The 19,430-nt window shown below is 37.7% G+C and overlaps 1 protein-coding gene and 1 long non-coding RNA gene across 2 annotated transcripts in view; one reads left to right on the top strand and one right to left on the bottom strand.

Moving 5' to 3' along the window:
* LOC144965503 (glycerol-3-phosphate acyltransferase 1, mitochondrial-like) overlaps window positions 1-19,430 on the bottom strand; it is a 279,629-nt gene that overhangs the window by 4,722 nt on the left and 255,477 nt on the right. The window lies entirely within an intron of this gene.
* The window catches only part of LOC144965506 (uncharacterized), a 94,237-nt gene continuing 82,891 nt past the window's right edge, over window positions 8,085-19,430 (top strand). The window contains exon 1 of the long non-coding RNA XR_013644032.1: window positions 8,085-9,083. This is a non-coding gene — a long non-coding RNA (uncharacterized LOC144965506). The remainder of the gene's footprint in view (window positions 9,084-19,430) is intronic.

The raw sequence follows: 19,430 nt of genomic DNA, 5'->3' as shown, positions 1-19,430 counted from the left end.
TACAGAAGGCATAGCAACATAAACATGTTTATAAATATAATTTAAGAAGTGTCACACTTTGTGTGTAACGTGTCTAAAACCGGTCGCACATCTATTCGGTACCTTGTGGGATCAATTATCTTTATCGTTATTCATTTCGGGAATTTTCAATGAAATTATTTTAAAGTAAGTCCTTCTGAGCCACTTGGACTCATTGTAAGACAAATTAACTCCTTTAGAGCCTTGTAGCCAATGGTGCAGGAGTTATTCCGGTTTCAATAGCGTGAAGCGGACAATTAACGTATTTGTTTGAAAACCTTTGAACAGGACGCAGATTACTATCCCAGCTTGACAGGTACCCTTTTACACCTGAAGGGAGTGAGTGATTGGAGTAAATTTTCTTGCTCTAGAAAGTACAAATTGGCTTCGGTCGGAATCGAACACAGAACCTCTGAGTCCAGAGTACAACGCGCTAACCATGGGCCATCTTGCCTCCTAAGCTTATAATTCCGGAACTTATCCATGTTGCTGTAGCGTTGAGCAGACAGATAACAGTTTAAAATTTAAAAAAAATAAAATTCCCTTTTTCATCCCATCGGGGAAATTTTTCTCGAGTGTCTATTCCAAGGGAAGACTGGAATAACCCAGGCGTCAGCCGCAATGCAGCACCGCAAATTGAGCTAGGGCGAGGTATAACCCAGGCGTTAGCCGCAGTGCAGCGCCGCAAATTGAGCTAGGCGAGGTGACTTACTCAAGGCAACACAGCGCATCAGCGGGTGATCGAACTGATGCCTTTCGGGTACGAAGCAAAGACCGTACCACCGAGCCATGCTGACTTTCTATTATCCTCTTGAATGATGCTAGTCCGTCAAAGATTACTTTCATCAGCGAACTGGTACTCATTTGCACCTGGGTAAAATGAGGTGATTCCAAGAAAGTCATTTTAAGATAAGATCGGAGGTCACCATAGAGTCTACGGAATTGACCCTTGAGCAATCTTTGGGTCATTAAAGGATGCACCCAATATTGTTTTCTCTTTCAATTTGTCTTTTTTTTCCACGTAGTAAAGCACAGAAATATGCAACCTCTATTTCATCCATTACTACTACTACTACTACTACTACTACTACTACTACTACTACTACTACTACTACTACTACTATCTACTACTACTACTGCTACTACTACTACTACTATTAGTAGTAGTAGTAGTAGTAGTAGTAGTAGTAGTAGTAGTAGTAGTAGTAGTAGTAGTAGTAGTAGTAGTAGTAGTTAGTAGTAGTAGTTGTTGTTGTAGTAGTAGAAGTAGTGGTAGAAGAGGTGGTAGTTGTAGTGGTGGTAGTAGTAGTAGTAGTAGTAGTAGTAGTAGTAGTAGTAGTAGTAGTAGTAGTAGTAGTGGTAGTAGTAGTAGTAGTAGTAGTAGTAGTAGTAGTAGTAGTAGTAGTAGTAGTAGTAGTAGTGGTAGTAGTAGTTGTTGTAGTAGTAGTAGCAGCAGCAATAATATTACTCTTGCTATAAGAATATTTCATGATTATATAAATCTTATGTAAACAAATCCCATTGTACAGTGTAAAAAATCATTATCGTCATGTCTTATCTTATGTTGATTCATAAAATGTGAATTATTAGAGTTGTACCAAGGACTTATTTTTTAAATTATTAATTTATAATTCAAACTATTAAATAACTAATCTATTAATTAGAAGATTATACATTATTATTATCACCATTATTATTATTATTATTATTATTATTATTATTATTATTATTATTATTATTATTATTATTATTATTATTATTATTATTATTATTATTATTATTATTATTATTATTATTATTATTATTATTATCATTATTACTATCATTGTTTGACTTGCTTTATTATTGATTTTATTTACTTGATTTGTTGATGAAAATATTATATTCTTGTATGAGTTATATTGACAATTGCCTACAAATAAACTTTTGAATCTTGTAAAAAAAAAAAAAATGCATTCGCGCAGGTGTGTCCCGGGACAGTCCTGTCCTAGTGCGGAACCCCTTTTGAATAGAAGTTTTCTCCAGTGGGACAGGACAAATTTGTCCTGGGACAGTTTTGTCCTAGTGCGGAAGGAGTCTTAAAGGCTCCATACACGCGCGGTTTTGATCCTGGTTCGTACCCCGATCAGGCAAACCGGGGTGAAAACGCAATGTGTGTGGCCAAATACCTGGCCGATAAACCTAGGTACGGTCCATCGCTCGCAAAGCCCGCCTTGCTAAATATTTTTCGAGGCGATCGGCGATCGGGGGCGTGGCAGTATAAAAAATTGGACAATTTTTTTCGGATTTTCGCTGTTTTGACGTCAGATTCGTGATCAGCGTCGAATTTACAATAGGTTTGATACCAAGAACTATGTTTTTACCCCAAAAATTGATGAAATTAGAAATAATTTTAATTAATATTGAGGCTATGTGGCCGACAGAACAGTGCCCCTCCCTGTTTTGTGATGCATCAAGTGGTATGACTCTCGCTTTCGGATCGGAAGATTCGGGTTTCGAGACCCGCTCTGAGTGGCGCAGAGTTGAGTCCTTGGAAAAGGCTCTTTACTCCCATTCTCTCACCGTACTCAGGTGTAAAACATGGCCGTTCGTTGTCTTTGTTGGGAAAAAATGTCACATCGCCTGACAGGCGTCATGTCTCGTCTTTCAAGTTTAATATTGCTGTTGCCTTGGGACCCCTTGTAAAGCGCTTTGAGCACGTGGATATTGCGCCAAATAAATGCTGTGTTATTATTTTTTTAAAATAATATTTTTATAAATGTTGCGCCAGGAAGAGGTAGATGGCAAAAGTTTCGTTCTTGATCATCGTAAAATTTATAAAGGATTTCATACAAAATAAAAAATAGTTTTCATAATTTTCAATGTGATGATATAATAATATGCCAGTTCTTTTTTTTTTTTTTTTTCCTCACCCGTTGACGCGACATGACGGTCGACCTAGACACATACATTTGGGATTGGCAGATGCCAAAAAGCCTTGACTACGGGATGACAGGGGTGGGCATTGTAACCTTGAATTATAATCTACAAACAACGCCCCCCCCCCCCCCCCCAAACAAAAAAAAAAAAGAAAAGAGCTGTGTGCGTGTGTGTGGTGGTGGTGTGGGGGGGGGGGGGGGTGCGAATGCGAGTAGTCCCGAGGAGTACCCGTTTAACCTGCCACGGGAACACTGTCGATTTGTTTTATAAATAATAATAATAATAATAATAATAATAATAATAATAAATAATAATAATAATAATAATAATAATAATAATAATAATAATAATAATAATAATAATAATAATAATAATAATAATAATAATAATAATAATAATAATAATAATAATAACGATAAATAAAAAATCTTTATTGTCCACAAAATGGAAAAATTTCCGTGGTCTACGTTGCTTTTAAACTTAAATCGGATTGCAAATGTATTGATGCGTATTGGAAAAATACTCACGACATTTCCATCGGGGTATAACATATTAACACACAAAACTGCAAACGCGAACGTTCATTGTCTGATTGATATAACTTAGTGATAAGTTAATTATAAAATGCTGTCTAAAAGCAATAACAACGGGTTGACTAACGTCAAATTCATTCCTTCTATTGATGCTCTGTGTTAAATTAAAATACTCACAAAGTCTGCCAGCCAGAAACATCACTCCAGCCCAAAGATCTACATGGAACCTTGAACGTTATAGTCTGATATATTTTAATGAGAACTAATCATAAAAATGGGTGTCTAAAAACAATAACAATGAGATGAGTGACGTCAATTTGGTTCCTTCTATAAATATCCAAGAACTTTACTCACTCCATCCGCTCTCTCCTCCTTCAATACATATGAATCTATTCTCTCATCACTTTTTTGTGCGTCTATGCATGTGGTCTTGTGAAATGACACTCGCATTTGGATCGGACGGTACTGGATTCGAGTCCCGCTCTGAGTGGCGCATAATTGAGTCCTTGGACTTGGAAAAGGCTCTTTACTCGCATTCTCTCACCTTGTTCACTGTTAAAATGAGTACTTCGCTGTTTACAGCGTCGTCTCTGTCGGGAAACAATTGCAATATCGCTTAGCAGTCATGTCTCGTCTAACATGTTTTTATGTTGGCCAAAGACCCTTATAAAGTGATTTGAGCACCTTTATTGAATATAGCGGTATATATAGCGCAAGTAAATTTTTCTCTCTGTCTCTTTCTCTCTTTCTCTTTCTCTCTCTCTCTCTCTCTCTCTCTCTCTCTCTCTCTCTCTCTCTCTCTCTCTCGACATGTTAGATTATTATAGCTATTGCTACATATGATGCGAATATCTTGGACGGTTATTGATGCTATGAGTTTAGGTAAAATGCTCACAACATCCACCAGTCGGAAATAACGTACCGTCATACAAAACTACGAGTAACCTTGAACGTTAAAAGTCTGATTGATATAATTTAGTGAGAACTAATTACCAAAATGACTGCCTTAATACAATAACAAAGAGTGGAATGATGTCAATTTCGTTCCTTCAACAGTCTAATTGATATAATTTAGTGAGAAGTAATCACTATTGTGCGCAAGACGAAAGATAGAATAACAGACAGTAACTGGGATCGGTTCTGTCGACCACATAGCCTCACTATTAATTAAAATTTATTTCTAATTTCACCAATTTTTGGAGTAAACACACAGTTCTTAGTATCAAACCTATTGTAAATTTGACGCTGATCACGAATCCGACGTGAAAACAGCGAAAATCCGAAAAAAATTGTCCACTTTAATATACTGCCACGCCCCCGATCGCCGATCGCCTCAAAAAATATCTCCCCGTATGTGGGCAAAAATCATCTGCGATAAACGCAGGGATCGGGTCACAGCGATAGGTCATCCGTCCCATTATCAGCGGATGTCGGCGTCTATGGGGGGCTTTAGTTGAGACGGTACCCCGTTCCTGATACCTGCTGACCCGGTAACGCGGTGAGCGGTCAATCACCGAGAGGAATTTAGCTAACGGGGATTGCCGTTTCGCTCAATTTAACAATGTTTTGTTTTATTGTCTGTCAGACAACCATATTGAATGAGTTGAAATATCACTACTTGGTATAAAAGTTTATATTTTCTACTTTTACTGTGTGTTTTTTTTTTTTTCATAGTATTACTAGATTTCTCAATATAAGTTATCAATGAACGGTAACAAATTACACAAAAAATATAGTGGGTACTACATTAAAAAAATTAGAGAAAAAAAAACGTTGCTATAGATTTGTCTGAATTTTATGTATTATAAAGACAAGATGTAAATACTTCTACTTCTACTCACAAAAAACGTAGTAGTCCTCAGCAAAAATATACCCGCTACGCGCATTCAAACTCGTCAGTGTAGTTTGGGGCTGGTCTTTAACTGCATTGCGTTGATGACAAATCGCATTTTATCCATATCATTGATAATGCCGGATGCTCTTTTTTCCAATTTTGCTGTTGTTTGGTGGCAGCTCTCTATGCCTTGTGCTCCAAGAAGTCCAAGTCCAAACTTATATTGAGTGATGTGTGGTATGCAGTGGTACTCAAGGAGGTGTTGTTTTGGGATTATTTTGTTTGGAAAATATTTTCTGTATGTATCCATGTAATGTTTTATTGCACTTTGAATATATTGGATTGTGTCTGCTTTGATCGGTTTTGTGTGTGAAATAAAGTTGTGCACATAACTATAGGCCTTGTTTATATTGTCGAAAATTAATCCAATACTGCATGCGTCGTCAGTGATGAGTGGGTCGTGGGTGCAGTTCTTTGTTTGTTGGATAATTGTAAGTGTGAGTTGCGTGTAGACTTTTTCTTGTAAATATTTGTGGCAGTGGTTGCCAATGGATGACCTGCTGTGGTAAGCCTGTGGTGTAATGCGGTGCTGGTTAAGTATTCTGTCCAATTCAGAGGCAATAGGACCATCACTGAGGGTGAGTGGCTCGTGCATGAGATTTGAAAGTCTCTCCTCTGTGTTTTGGAGTTTGTTATTATATTCTACTCTGTCGCTATTTGTCTCTGCAAAAACAAGGCAGCCCTGGAATTCTTCTATTTTTTCTTGTATCTCTAGATATTCCTTCCAAGAACTGCCAAAGGTTTTTACTAGTTTCCCTAAACTTGTAAGATATGTGTCTGGCTGTGTAGCAATGCGTCTATCAAGAGAGTGGGCAGCGTCTTCTAGCAGTTTGTGGTGCTTTTGAGAACTATCCATAGCCCTACTATAATACTGGCCGAAGCACCAGGATGATTGACCTTAGGGGTTAAGGCTATCGTATTCGTTACACAAGGCGGGGAAATTGAATGCGATTGAATGTGATTAGGTACCGTGTGTAGTCAGTAATAAAATTTTCGCCATTCTTTGTTTCGTTGTGTTCGTAACACAGAGAGGGGTTATTGAATACGTAATTAGGTACCGTGCGTAGTCAGTAATAAAATTTTCGCCATTCTTTGTTTCGTTGTGTTAGTTACACAGAGCGGGGAAATTGAATACGTAATAAGGTACCGTGTGTAGTAGGTACCGTGTGAAGTGAGCAATCACATTTTCATTCTTTGTTTCGACTTCACTGGTCACAACTGCTTTGTTTTCTCTCGCTTCATTCAATTCGCTGGATTTTTAAAATTTTATGTTTTTAATTAAGTGGAAATGTGATTATCATTGTTGACATTCAGGAATTTAGTTTACTATACCGTGTGAAGTGAGCAATCACATTTTCATTCTTTGTTTCGACTTCACTGGTCACAACTACTTTGTTTTCTCTCGCTTCATTCAATTCGCTGGATTTTTAAAATTTTATGTTTTTAATTAAGTGGAAATGTGATTATCATTGTCGACATTCAGGAATTTAGTTTACTATACCGTGTGAAGTCAGCAATCACATTTTCATTCTTTGTTTCGACTTCACTGGTCACAACTGCTTTGTTTTCTCTCGCTTCATTCAATTCGCTGGATTTTTTAAATTTTATGTTTTTAATTAAGTGGAAATGTGATTATCATTGTTGACATTCAGGAATTTAGTTTACTATTTCTTTATCGGATTATTTATTCATTTTTCTAAATCACTACTTGACTTAGAATTCCATCATCATGGGAAAGAAATGCAGCACGTATGGCTGCAAGTCGGACTATGCTAGTGCGACAGAAAAAATTCCAGTGTACAATTTTCCTCTTGATCTTAATGAAAAGTTGAAATGGGTTCAAGCCATGCCTGACCAATTATCTGTTGATCAAGTGACCAAATATATGGCTAAACATTTTCCAGATTCAAAAATGAAGAAAGCAGGAAAATTTATGGTACCAGCTGTCAGCTGACCCTCCCACATATTTCCCTGACGCACCATCATCGTGTGCTGGTGTCCCTCAATCAAAAGGTAGAACAACAACAAAATCAACCGCTGCATCTAGGGTTCCTGATGAGGATCAACAATTGAAAGAATTTATTATGAAAGACATATTAAAATCCTCTACATTTCCTGACGATTTGCAGAAAAAATTAGAAAATTACTCAGGTACTTTAATTTGGGGAAAAGTCTATAACTTTTCTTTCCTTAGTGAATCGAGAGATGGGCCTATTTATGCTTTTTCAATTCATTTTACTTCCTTGGGTGTAGAAAAACACGGAAACATAAAGGGAATTATTTATGAAGCATACGCAGGTGTCAAAAAAGTAAAGCACCCTGCTATTTGTAAAGAAATCAAATGCTGGTCACAATTCCAGAAGCTAGTTAATTTCATTTGCTCATCTATTGACACCCAGGATGACAAATTCAAATTTATTGAGAGACAAATATTTCTGATGTACCTTCCAAAAAACAAAAGGATATATGCAATGGATGATTTATGCAAAGCATTTTCATGGTATGCCGTTTCAAGACATCTGTATTCTCAATTGAGAGAGGTACTTCAACTTCCATCAATAACAACACTTCAAAGAGTAACGAGATCAGCAAAGAACATCGATGATGTCAAACTTTTTTCGTCTTTTTTTAATTCTAAAGAAGAAAGGAGCAGGGCTTGCATTATAATTGCAGATGAAGTTTATGTCAAAGCTTCATTAACGTACAGAGGTTATGTTTATTTATGAGGAATACCAGCTCCATAAGTGATGCACATTTTTGGTGTTGTAAAAAAATGTATTAATTAAATTAATAAATATTTAGTGAATTACTTTTCCGAATTGAAACGATAAACAAATAAATAATCAAGTAAATATAACACAATAAATAACCATTTGACCATTTATATGTAATGCATTTTCATAGATTCACCCTGGCCATTGTGTCCGTCACAGGGTAACATTTACCTATCTAAAAGTGTAAAATAAAATCGTAGAGTATTGAAATGTTGATGACATAATTTAATATTAATATGGCATAATTTAAAAATTCTGTTTAAGACAGTAAGGAAGTATCAGATAAAACTAGAAGGAGCTTTGAATATTAAAGTGACAAATATTTCAGAATCATTGCAATCAGTATCAGGTTTACAGTAAGTCTTAAAATAAAGGTCATACTTTAAATTTCTTGTAAATCTCATTAAACCATTTTATCTAATATCTTTTCATAATACAGTAATTATGTTACAGTGCCTATTACTGGGATGCCCAATGCTCATGTATAGAATCGATTTAAGAATAGAATATTGTGGTTACAGGCATATACAAATTGAATCTGGTGTGATCAGACAGGTAATATTTAAAAGTATGACCTTTCATTTTTTGATACAACTTATTATTACAATATATTTACATTTTAGGAGGGGAGGTATTCGGCAAAGCTCAAGATCAGCATGGAAAGCTTGCAAGAACATTATTTTGTATTATGGTGAAATGTTTATTTACGAGGAAAAAGTTTTTAGTCTCGCTAGTTCCATGCCATTCTCTTAAGGCAGAGTTCGCCCATCGGTGCATCTCTAGTGTTATTCAAACTCTTGAAGCGTATAATTTTAAAGAGACACTGCCTAGCATTTCCATCAGAGAATATGAGTAAAGCAACAAGAAAAGTTGCCAAATTATCATCAACATCAATGTAACCAACTAAAACATCGCCACTGTTGCTTGTTTAACACCGCATTAAAGGTAAGATGCAATCATCATCATCATCATTGACACCACATATCATTATCATCATTGTCATCACCATCATCATTTGTCCCTTCCCCAATCTTTTATTATCTCTCAAACATAATATCTTTTTCATTGTATGACCTATCCCCTTCCCTCTCCAACATTTTTCTTCCCGTTATAAATTTTTTTGCTCACTATAAAATTATCACAACTATCTTCATCATTTCCTCTTTAACACTACTACTACTGCTACTACTACTACTACTACTACTACTACTACTACTACTACTACTACTACTACTACTACTACTACCATCACCACCATCACATTGAGGTGCTTCTTTTCCACAATACTATGTTCGTTGTTACTCATCAAAGTTCAGTGTTGACTATCAAACTGCCCACTACTGTTAAAAAGAAACAAAATCCCCCAAAGGTCTCTCTCTCTCTCTCTCTCTCTCTCTCTCTCTCTCTCTCTCTCTCTCTCTCTCTCTCTCCCTCTCTCGTTGTTGTATTTTTAGTCCATCTCAAATAAAGTTTTGTGTACGCTTATTTCTATACAAAGCTTAACTTGCTATCTCGTCATGATTTATAATTTGAATATAATATAGACTATTTATTAGTAAATCATCCCTCCGACACGTTTAATGAGATAAATAATTACAACTCACCTCTTACATCACTGCCCATTGCATACCGGTCTTTAGTAATTCTCACTAACACTAGACTAACACACTACCTGCACACTACACAGCGCTAGTCAATGGCCTTAACCAACTCGGCTCGATACGCGTGCGCCAAGGCCTTGACTCTTTTAGTACGCCATGGAACTATCCCTAAAAGTATGTGTAAAGCTCCCCATAGACGCCGACATCCGCTGATATCGGGACGGATGACCTATCGCTGTGACCCGATCCCTGCGTTTATCGCAGATGATTTTTGCCCACATACGGGGAGATATTTTTTTGAGGCGATCGGCGATCGGGGGCGTGGCAGTATAAAAAAGTGGACAATTTTTTCGGATTTTCGCTGTTTTCACGTCGGATTCGTGATCAGCGTCAAATTTACAATATGTTTGATACTAAGAACTGTGTGTTTACTCCAAAAATTGGTGAAATTAGAAATACATTTTAATTAATAGTGAGGCTACGATCCCAGTTACTGTCTGTAATAACATCTTTCGTCTTGCGCACAATAGTGATTACTTCTCACTAAATTATATCAATTAGACTGTTGAAGGAACGAAATTGACATTATTCCACTCTTTGTTATTGTATTAAGGCAGTCATTTTGGTAATTAGTTCTCACTAAATTATATCAATCAGACTTTTAACGTTCAAGGTTACTCGTAGTTTTGTGTGGCGGTACGTTATTTCCGACTGGTGGATGTTGTGAGCATTTTACCTAAACTCATAGCATCAATAACCGTCCAAGATATTCGCATCATATGTAGCAATAGCTATAATAATCTAACATGTCGAGAGAGAGAGAGAGAGAGAGAGAGAGGAGAGAGAGAGAGAGAGAGAGAGAGAGAGAGAGAGAGAGAGAGAGAGAGAGAGAGAGACAGAAAGAAAGAGAAAGAGAGAAAAATTTACTTGCGCTATATATACCGCTATATTCAATAAAGGTGCTCAAATCACTTTATAAGGGTCTTTGGCCAACATAAAAACATGTTAGACGAGACATGACTGCTAAGCGATATTGCAATTGTTTCCCGACAGAGACGACGCTGTAAACAGCGAGGTACTCATTTTAATAGTGAACAAGGTGAGAGAATGCGAGTAAAGAGCCTTTTCCAAGGACTCAATTATGCGCCACTCAGAGCGGGACTCGAATCCAGTACCGTCCGATCCAAAGGCGAGTGTCATTTCACAAGATCACATGCATAGCCGCACAAAAAAGTGATGAGAGAATAGATTCATATGTATTGAAGGAGGAGAGAGCGGATGGAGTGAGTAAAGTTCTTGGATATTTATAAAAGGAACCAAATTGACGTCACTCATCTCATTGTTATTGTTTTTAGACACCCATTTTTATGATTAGTTCTCATTAAAATATATCAGACTATAACGTTCAAAGTTCCATGTAGATCTTTGGGCTGGAGTGATATTTCTGGCTGGCGGACTTTGTGAGTATTTTAATTTAACACAGAGCATCAATAGAAGGAATGAATTTGACGTTAGTCAACCCGTTGTTATTGCTTTTAGACAGCATTTTATAATTAACTTATCACTAAGTTATATCAATCAGACAATGAACGTTCGCGTTTGCAGTTTTGTGTGTTAATATGTTATACCCCGATGGAGATGTCGTGAGTATTTTTCCAATACGCATAACATCCATACATTTACAATCCGATTTAAGTTTAAAAGCAACGTAGACCACGGAAATTTTTCCATTTTGTGGACAATAAAGATTTGTTATTTATCGTCATTATTATTATTATTATTATTATTATTATTATTATTATTATTATTATTATTATTATTATTATTATTATTATTATTATTATTATTATTATTATTATTATTGTTGTTATTATTTATAAAACAAATCGACAGTGTTCCCGTGGCAGGTTAAACGGGTACTCCTCGGGACTACTCGCATTCGCAACCCCCCCCCCCCACCACCACCGCCACCCCACACACGCACACAGCTCTTTTTTTTTTTAGGGGGGGAGTTGGGGGGGGGGGGGGGGGGCGTTGTTTGTAGATTATAATTCAGGGTTACAATGCCCACCCCTGTCATCACGTAGTCAAGGCATTTTGGCATCTGCCAATCCCAAATGTCTGTGTCAAGGTCGACCGTCATGTCGCGACAACGGGTGAGGAGGAAAAAAAAAAAAATAAAAGAACTGGCATATTATTATTTCATTACATTGAAAATCATGAAAACTATTTTTTATTTTGTATGAACGAAACTTTTGCCATCTACCTCTTCCTGGCGCAACATTTATAAAAATATTATTTAAAAAAATAATAACACAGCATTTATTTGGCGCAATATCCACGTGCTCAAATCACTTTACAAGGGGTCCCAAGGCAACAGCAATATTAAACTTGAAAGACGAGACATGACGCCTGTCAGGCGATGGGACATTTTTTTCCCAACAAAGACAACGAACGGTCATGTACTCATTTCACACCTGAGTACGGTGAGAGAATGTGAGTTAAGAGCATTTTCCAAGGACTCAACTCTGCACCACTCAGAGCGGGTCTCGAAACCTGAACCTTCCGATCCGAAAGCGAGAGTCATACAACTTGATCCATCACAAAACAGGGAGGGGCCCTGTTCTGTCGGCCAAATAGCCTCAATATTAATTAAAATTTATTTCTAATTTCATCAATTTTTGGAGTAAAAACATAGTTCTTGGTATCAAACCTATTGTAAATTCGACGCTGATCATGAATCTGACGTCAAAACAGCGAAAATCCGAAAAAAATTGTCCAACTTTTTATACTGCCACGCCCCCGATCGCCGATCGCCTCGAAAAATATTAAGCAAAGCGGGCTTTGCGAGCGATGGACCGTACCTAGGTTTATCGGCCAGGTATTTGGCCACACACATTGCGTTTTCACCCCGGTTTGCCTGATCGTGGTTCGGACGCCTATCAAAACCGTGCGTGTATGGAGCCTTTAAATATGGAGGAGAGACTTGGTCCAGTTGGATGTCTAGTAGGGGTGCGTGAATAGAGTTGTGATGTTGAGCTGCTTGCTTCTTGTCACCTTTGTGTTGTGATATGAAAGAGTTGTAATCCCTGTGTAATATGTCAAGAGTTCGTTGTTCAAATGATGATGTGCTGTTATCTGTGTTCATATATCTTCTAGGCATCAAACAAAAGATGCATGGAAATGTGCCCTGTGGTCCTGAAATGCCATATATCTTACAGAGGAAATCGTAGTCTCCATTTAGAAAAACTTTAATTGATTTTCCTCGCCAACAATGGACCATGAGCTGTCTAACGTCTTCTTTAATTTCATCTAAAAATCTGTCAATGTTGCTGTGTGTGTCCCGTATAGCTGCCATTGCTATTACACTAGTGTTTTTCTGTGAATTGGGTCGTTCTAGATTTGCTATCTGTAATGTCATTTTCATTGAATTCTTCCCGTGGTCTCCTCCAAGTTTAAGCCAAATTTAATTTTCTGGTATCGTGTTATCATGCCATGTCAATGCACCATTTGCATCATATCCCTCTAACAGGTTATCCACAAAGTAGACAAGTTTGTCAATCTTCCCGAATGGTACACTGCCATCAGACGTGTCACTCAAACTAAACTCTTTCATTCTCACTTGTGTGAAATAGATGCTATACTAGCTCCCTAACAGCGTTCTCGTTATCAACGGAAATCCCAACATCTCTAAGGTGACGGGATAATACTCTTGTCTGACGCCAACTCAGTCCTAGTGCCTCCTTCATAACTAAGATCTTTTCTTTATTAATTGTGAGTTTCTGTTTTGTCGCTGACTGCGTGATTATTTGTTGTCTTCTTTGTATTGGTATTGAGCTTAATTCTGATGCAATTTGTACGTCGGAGTCTTGCCGTGTAAAGCCTGTCGTGTTGTGTCTAATATTCTGTATGATCTGCTTACGTTTACGTAATGTTGTGTTGCTAGCTTTTGGTGAAATGCGTCTCTGTTTCACTATTCTGTGTAGAAGAAAGGGCTGTCCTCCAGTTTTACAACTAACTACACCTTCATTTGCTTGGCTGTAGAGCTTTCTTTTTATTAATTTTGTTGTCAGTTTTTCCTCATCATTAGATAATGGTGTACTGTGTGACCTATTCAATATGTCGCTAACGGATGTCCATTTCTTTATCATCGGTGATGTTGTGCTGTCTGTTTTTTGTTTCCTTTTTGCTGGTGTTGATGTAGCAATAGGGGTAGATGGAAAGATTTGGTCTGTGATCTGTGTTGATGTACATGTTGACTGAGATGATAATAGAGAGTGGTTTGATACTTGATGTGCTGATTGGTTTGTGTGTGCGCTATCTAAACTCGTGCATGCTATATTACCTATCTGTGTGATTTCAGTTTGCACATGTTGTAAAAAAGTAAAAGTGTTAAAGGTTTCGTCGGCTGTTGGTGAATTTATTGAGGAAGTGTTTGGGATGGCGTTAGATGTGATGCTAGTTGTTTGAAGGAAACTGGAATGTAAATTGCTTCTATTTCCAAGGAATCCCGTACTCTGTATTTTATGTTGCTTACACACTGAACAAGGACTACAATTATCATAAGCTCACCAAATGCCCTTGGATTTTTCAAACTTTCCTCTAACCGTTCTAAGAGCTGCTGAACTGTTCCTTCTTTTCACATTTCCCATAGCCGTGTGACATTTTTTACACATAAATTCTGAGTGTGTTCCTTGCTTGTCCAATGCCGTGTCAGTCCCATAAACTAAAAGAATGTCATTAGAATAATTTGAACATTTAAATGTTTTCTTGCGGGCACGTTTCTCTTTCTGTGTTAAACAAATCATACCACATGTCCTACACAATGAATTCACTGCTTGGTTATGACTTGCAATTGTGTGGTCCATGCTGTAAGAGAAAATTCAAAATTGACTGAGTGATGTAAGAAATGATATAGTGAATAAATGACTAAAATGAGTTTTAAAACACTCTGTATTACTTCTCATATCCATGCATACATAACATCGTACATAAAATTTGGATCAAGAAAACCATATTCACCCAATTTGGTGAAAGAAGGGGGAGCAGGAAAATTCTAACATATTTTGAAATTGAACTTGGATCATTTACACGTAAGTCTAATGCTCTAGCAGTTGAGCTAAGCCCAACACACAATGTCATTTAAAATTAAACATTAGCAAGATAATTTAAATTATGTAATTTAAAAATCAAATTAACTCATCATTGAAAAAAATAGAAAAAAAAATCTAATTAACAATAAAACCGCAGCGAAATATTACGTTTCAATAACAAGGCTAAAGAAGTAATATCATTATTACCTGACCTACCGCAGAAAAATAATCGTTACAAAATAATGAAAACTGAAGAGAAAATGAAACTTACCTCATTTCATAGTAAAACTTGTGCCTTGTGAATCACACCAAAAAAATTTGAAATTTATAGGAACGTTTTTTTATAATCCTGAGGTAATTACAAGTAATTTAATTTAAATGTTATAGAAAAATAGGTGAATTTGAATCACGGCTTGTGGAATAAGTACTGGAGGTATTGAAATAAAAGTTGGACTGATGGAAAGAGGAGGTCTGCGAGAATTCTTTGCATTTGGGTGTAATTGCATCGTTACGAAGATCGTGAGGTTAATTGGTACGGAAATCATCCATTGGTGTCACCCAATGCACGTCAAATCTACGGTCTGGGAATTGATATCGGCTGACCGCTGTTGACCCCTGTTACCTGTCGGGTGAGGTTGCGTCGGCGCTCGGAACAGCGGGAAACTAAACGGTCAGATTTATAGTGCAGTTTAGACGCCGTGAGGAGGGTATGTAGCCTGGTTCAACTTTTTGAAGCAATTTTGTAAGGTTGGGTCATGGCTTTGAGTGTCTTTGATTTCACCGGGATCTAGATTTGTAGTCAGGTTTGTCTCCCCATTTTGTTTATGCTGAGATCTTGTGATAACAGGACAGGCTTGAATTGGCGCGGCTGATGCGACGATGAAGACATACAATAATTATAATAATACATGACATTTATAACGCGCATTTTCATCACTGAAACAATAATACAGTGACATTATTATACAAATGAAACACTATACATCATCAACATAATATCATGATACGAGTACAACAATGTAATAACTAAACATAAAGTCGTAATACAAAATCGGTTCATAATACATCCACATACTATGTCAAATACGGAAATGATACAACATAATGATATAATAACATAAACTAAATTAACATTCATATTGGGGTCAAATTACAAAGATGCACTAATCAACAAATATGTAGGGAGATCACCAACATCAATAGTAACTACCCTGGACCAGGACCTCTCTACATATCAGAAATTTCTGGATTCAGATGAGGCCGAATTAATCCCTGAAGAACTAAGAAATACTGCAATGCCCTCCGTACTAAAGTCACAACACGATCTTGACAGCCTCAAAACTCTGGCCCAGGACCGTGACCAATGGAAACAATTAACAACATGGGTGGAGAGAGCAGCTATACTTATCGACCATGACTGAATCACACAATTCTCAGCAAGCGTCATTCGGACTGCGAAGCTTACTACTAGTGCCGCGTTGAGGACCGGTCCCACTGTTCCTTGGCTGGGACCGGAGGACCGGTCCGAAGCTGACGAACCGTTCACCGAACCGTTGAACCGAGCGTTATTATCCTCACTTCTTATCTTTCTATTTGCACGGTCCCAGAGATTCTAGTTTCTTTACTGCCTTTTCTCGGCCTTTTGCCTAGGTCGTTCGCCTAACCACCCATCCCACTTAATTAATCGCACCAACCCCCTCTTGCATATACGCCCTCTTGTGTGTGTGGTGGGGTAAGAGGGGCCACGAGACGCCTTGGACGATTCCATTACTCGGGGTAAATTTCCTAATTTACTACACACTAATGATCGCAATGACAATGATCTATTTTGACGACATCACCCCTCCTCTCTAACTGGTTATTCTTTGAAATGAATGTGACAACTATAAGATGTGTGTTTGTGTGTATGTGTGTGTTTCGATTTTTTTCTTTTGGCTATCTGTTGTCACCACTCCTTTCTATCGCATTGTTGTCATTTGATGATACAATAATATTTTTATTCCGTTTGGTGTTTTAACTAATCAAATGATACAAGTTTCACATACTATAGCTTTCTTCGAAAATAACAATTATAACATCTGTATTTTTAAAAACCACCATTAGATTATTTGGGGGGGGGGGGGGGGGGGGCGATAGCTCAGTTGATAGAGCACTCTCTTTACACGCAAGGGGCCAGAGATTGATCCCGGGTGCAGTCGAGCTTTTTTGTCTTCTGATCTCTGTCTATTCAGCAGTGAATAGGTAGCTGGGTTTGTTAGATCTGGCGAAAAGTACTTTGGGATAGACAGCGTCCTATCCAAAGACAGAATTTTTTTTTATTAAAAAAGAAACAAAAACGTGAGCTTTTATATAGCGCAATATCCACTAAATGTTCTCAAAGCGCTTTACAACGGGTCCCTGACTAATAGCAACACGTAATATGTAGAACGAGACATGACGCCTGTTAGGCGATGTTACAATTTTATCCGACAGAGACAACAATGTTGACGACCAGGTACTCATTTTACACCTGAGTACGGTGATAGGATGTGAGTAAAGAGTCTTTCAAGGACTAAACTAGGCGCTGAGCGAGGCTCGAACCCAGGACCTTCCGATCCGAAAGCGAGTGTCATACCACAAGACCACATAGCCGCACGAAAAGAGAAAAAAAAAGGAATGGAGACAACAACAACCCCCCCCCCCCCCCCCCCCCCAAAAAAAAAAAATAAAAAAATAAAATAAAATAAAAAAAAATAAAAAAATCAAACTCTTCCCACTTACCATACGTTTGGTCCAGCATGTCACAGACACAAAATATTAACAATCCATTTTCCTTTCAATCCCTAACATTGACCCGACCCGCTCCATCAATCTTTGCAGACACACACATACACACACATGCTTAATGGATAGTGTTATAGCACTATTTTCATGTTTTGAGGCAACACGCCTTCTCCGCTCTCACTTACACTTAGCGGTTCGACAGCCATCTACTGCAGGACCGGTTCCTATCGTTTGACGGTCACAGTGACGCCTTGTGATTGGCCAATGTCGAAAAAGAACCGGTCCTTGCGGTTCACATTTCCCATGAACCGTAGGACCGTGGTCCTTAAGCTTGCCAAGGACCGCCCCGCACTACTTACTACTACTACTACTACTACTACTACTACTACTACTACTACTACTACGAGAGAGAGAGAGAGAGAGAGAGAGAGAGAGAGAGAGAGAGAGAGAGAGAGAGAGAGAGAGAGAGAGAGAGAGAGATGTGTTTTAACAAAGAGATGGTGTTTTAACTTAGATTTAAATATTGATATGGACTCCGCAACTCTTATTCTTTTAGGAAGAGAATTCCAGGTCGAAGGCCTGGCGTGGCTGAACGATCTGCCGCCGTATAATGTATATTTATATTCATTTGAAACAATTAGTTTTGTAGAATCTAGTGCAGAGCGTAGACTCCTCGTTGGCTTATAAGAGGAGCTGGGATGGGCGGACGTTGTTATTGTTATGCTGTGTTCGTGTATGCATGTGTGTGTGTGTGTGTGTGTGTGTGTGTGTATGTATGTGTACGTCCCTCCCTCCTCCCTCTCAGTCTGAACCTCTCGTCTGTGGTTAGAACCACCTACAAACACGAGTACGCGCGCCGAACGACTTAGGACATGACTGATACAAAACTCTTCGACCGGAACAATCGCGAATCGCTCCAATTTGGACCAGGAACAGGTTACGGAACAGGAACAACGCCACCAGGAACACAATAGTAACAGAAACATAAAATGTTCCGAATGCCCGGCGCTAGTAGGATGCTCTCTTTTTTATTAAAATTAATTTAGCAGCCGCATTCTGGATACTTTGCAGACGTGATATTTTATCGTAGCTTACATTCGAGATTAACGAGTTACAGTAATCTATTTTAGATAGTGAGAAAGATGTTATTAGTTTGCATGTTATTTCTCTTGTTAGGAAAGGTCTAACGTACGCAATTCTTTTTAAGCCTTACTTGTCAAACTTCTACATAGAGAATCAAACTGTGCCTGCATAGTCATATTATGTTGAACTAGCATTACCCCGAGGTTGAGAGGTTAATTGTACACCCATTTATATTTAGAGTAAGCTTCAGAAAATCATCATTCTAAACACTTTTTCTACCATACATCACCTCGGTCTTTTCATTATTTAGCTTTAACTTGTTAATTTCCATCCAGTATTTAACATCTCTAATACATTCCTCAACACGGATAATCGATGATGAGATATTACTAGGGATATCGCCTACATATCTGAGTGTCATCAGCATAGAAATGATACATTAGCAATAAAAATGTTGAATATTTCATATGGTACGGCAAAACCAAGGACTGATATGTTGACTGATTGACTGATTAATTTATTTAATGTTAGATAAATTGACCAATTCATAATGATGACTGGTGTCGAATTGCCACATTTGTAAAAAAAATTGAAACTAAATGAATATGTTTATGTTGTGTACATCGCAGGCGTGAAAGAAAGAGAGGGAGAGAGAGAGAGAGAGAGAGAGAGAGAGAGAGAGAGAGAGAGAGAGAGAGAGAGAGAGAGAGAGAGAGAGAGAGAGAGAGAGAGAGAGAGAGAGAGAGAGAGAG

Source organism: Berghia stephanieae, chromosome 2 (genome assembly GCF_034508935.2).
Source record: "Berghia stephanieae isolate SIO BIC M18660-M18661 chromosome 2, UCSD_Bste_1.3, whole genome shotgun sequence".
NCBI lineage: Eukaryota > Metazoa > Mollusca > Gastropoda > Nudibranchia > Aeolidiidae > Berghia > Berghia stephanieae.
This window is presented reverse-complemented; position numbering and strand designations above follow the sequence as displayed.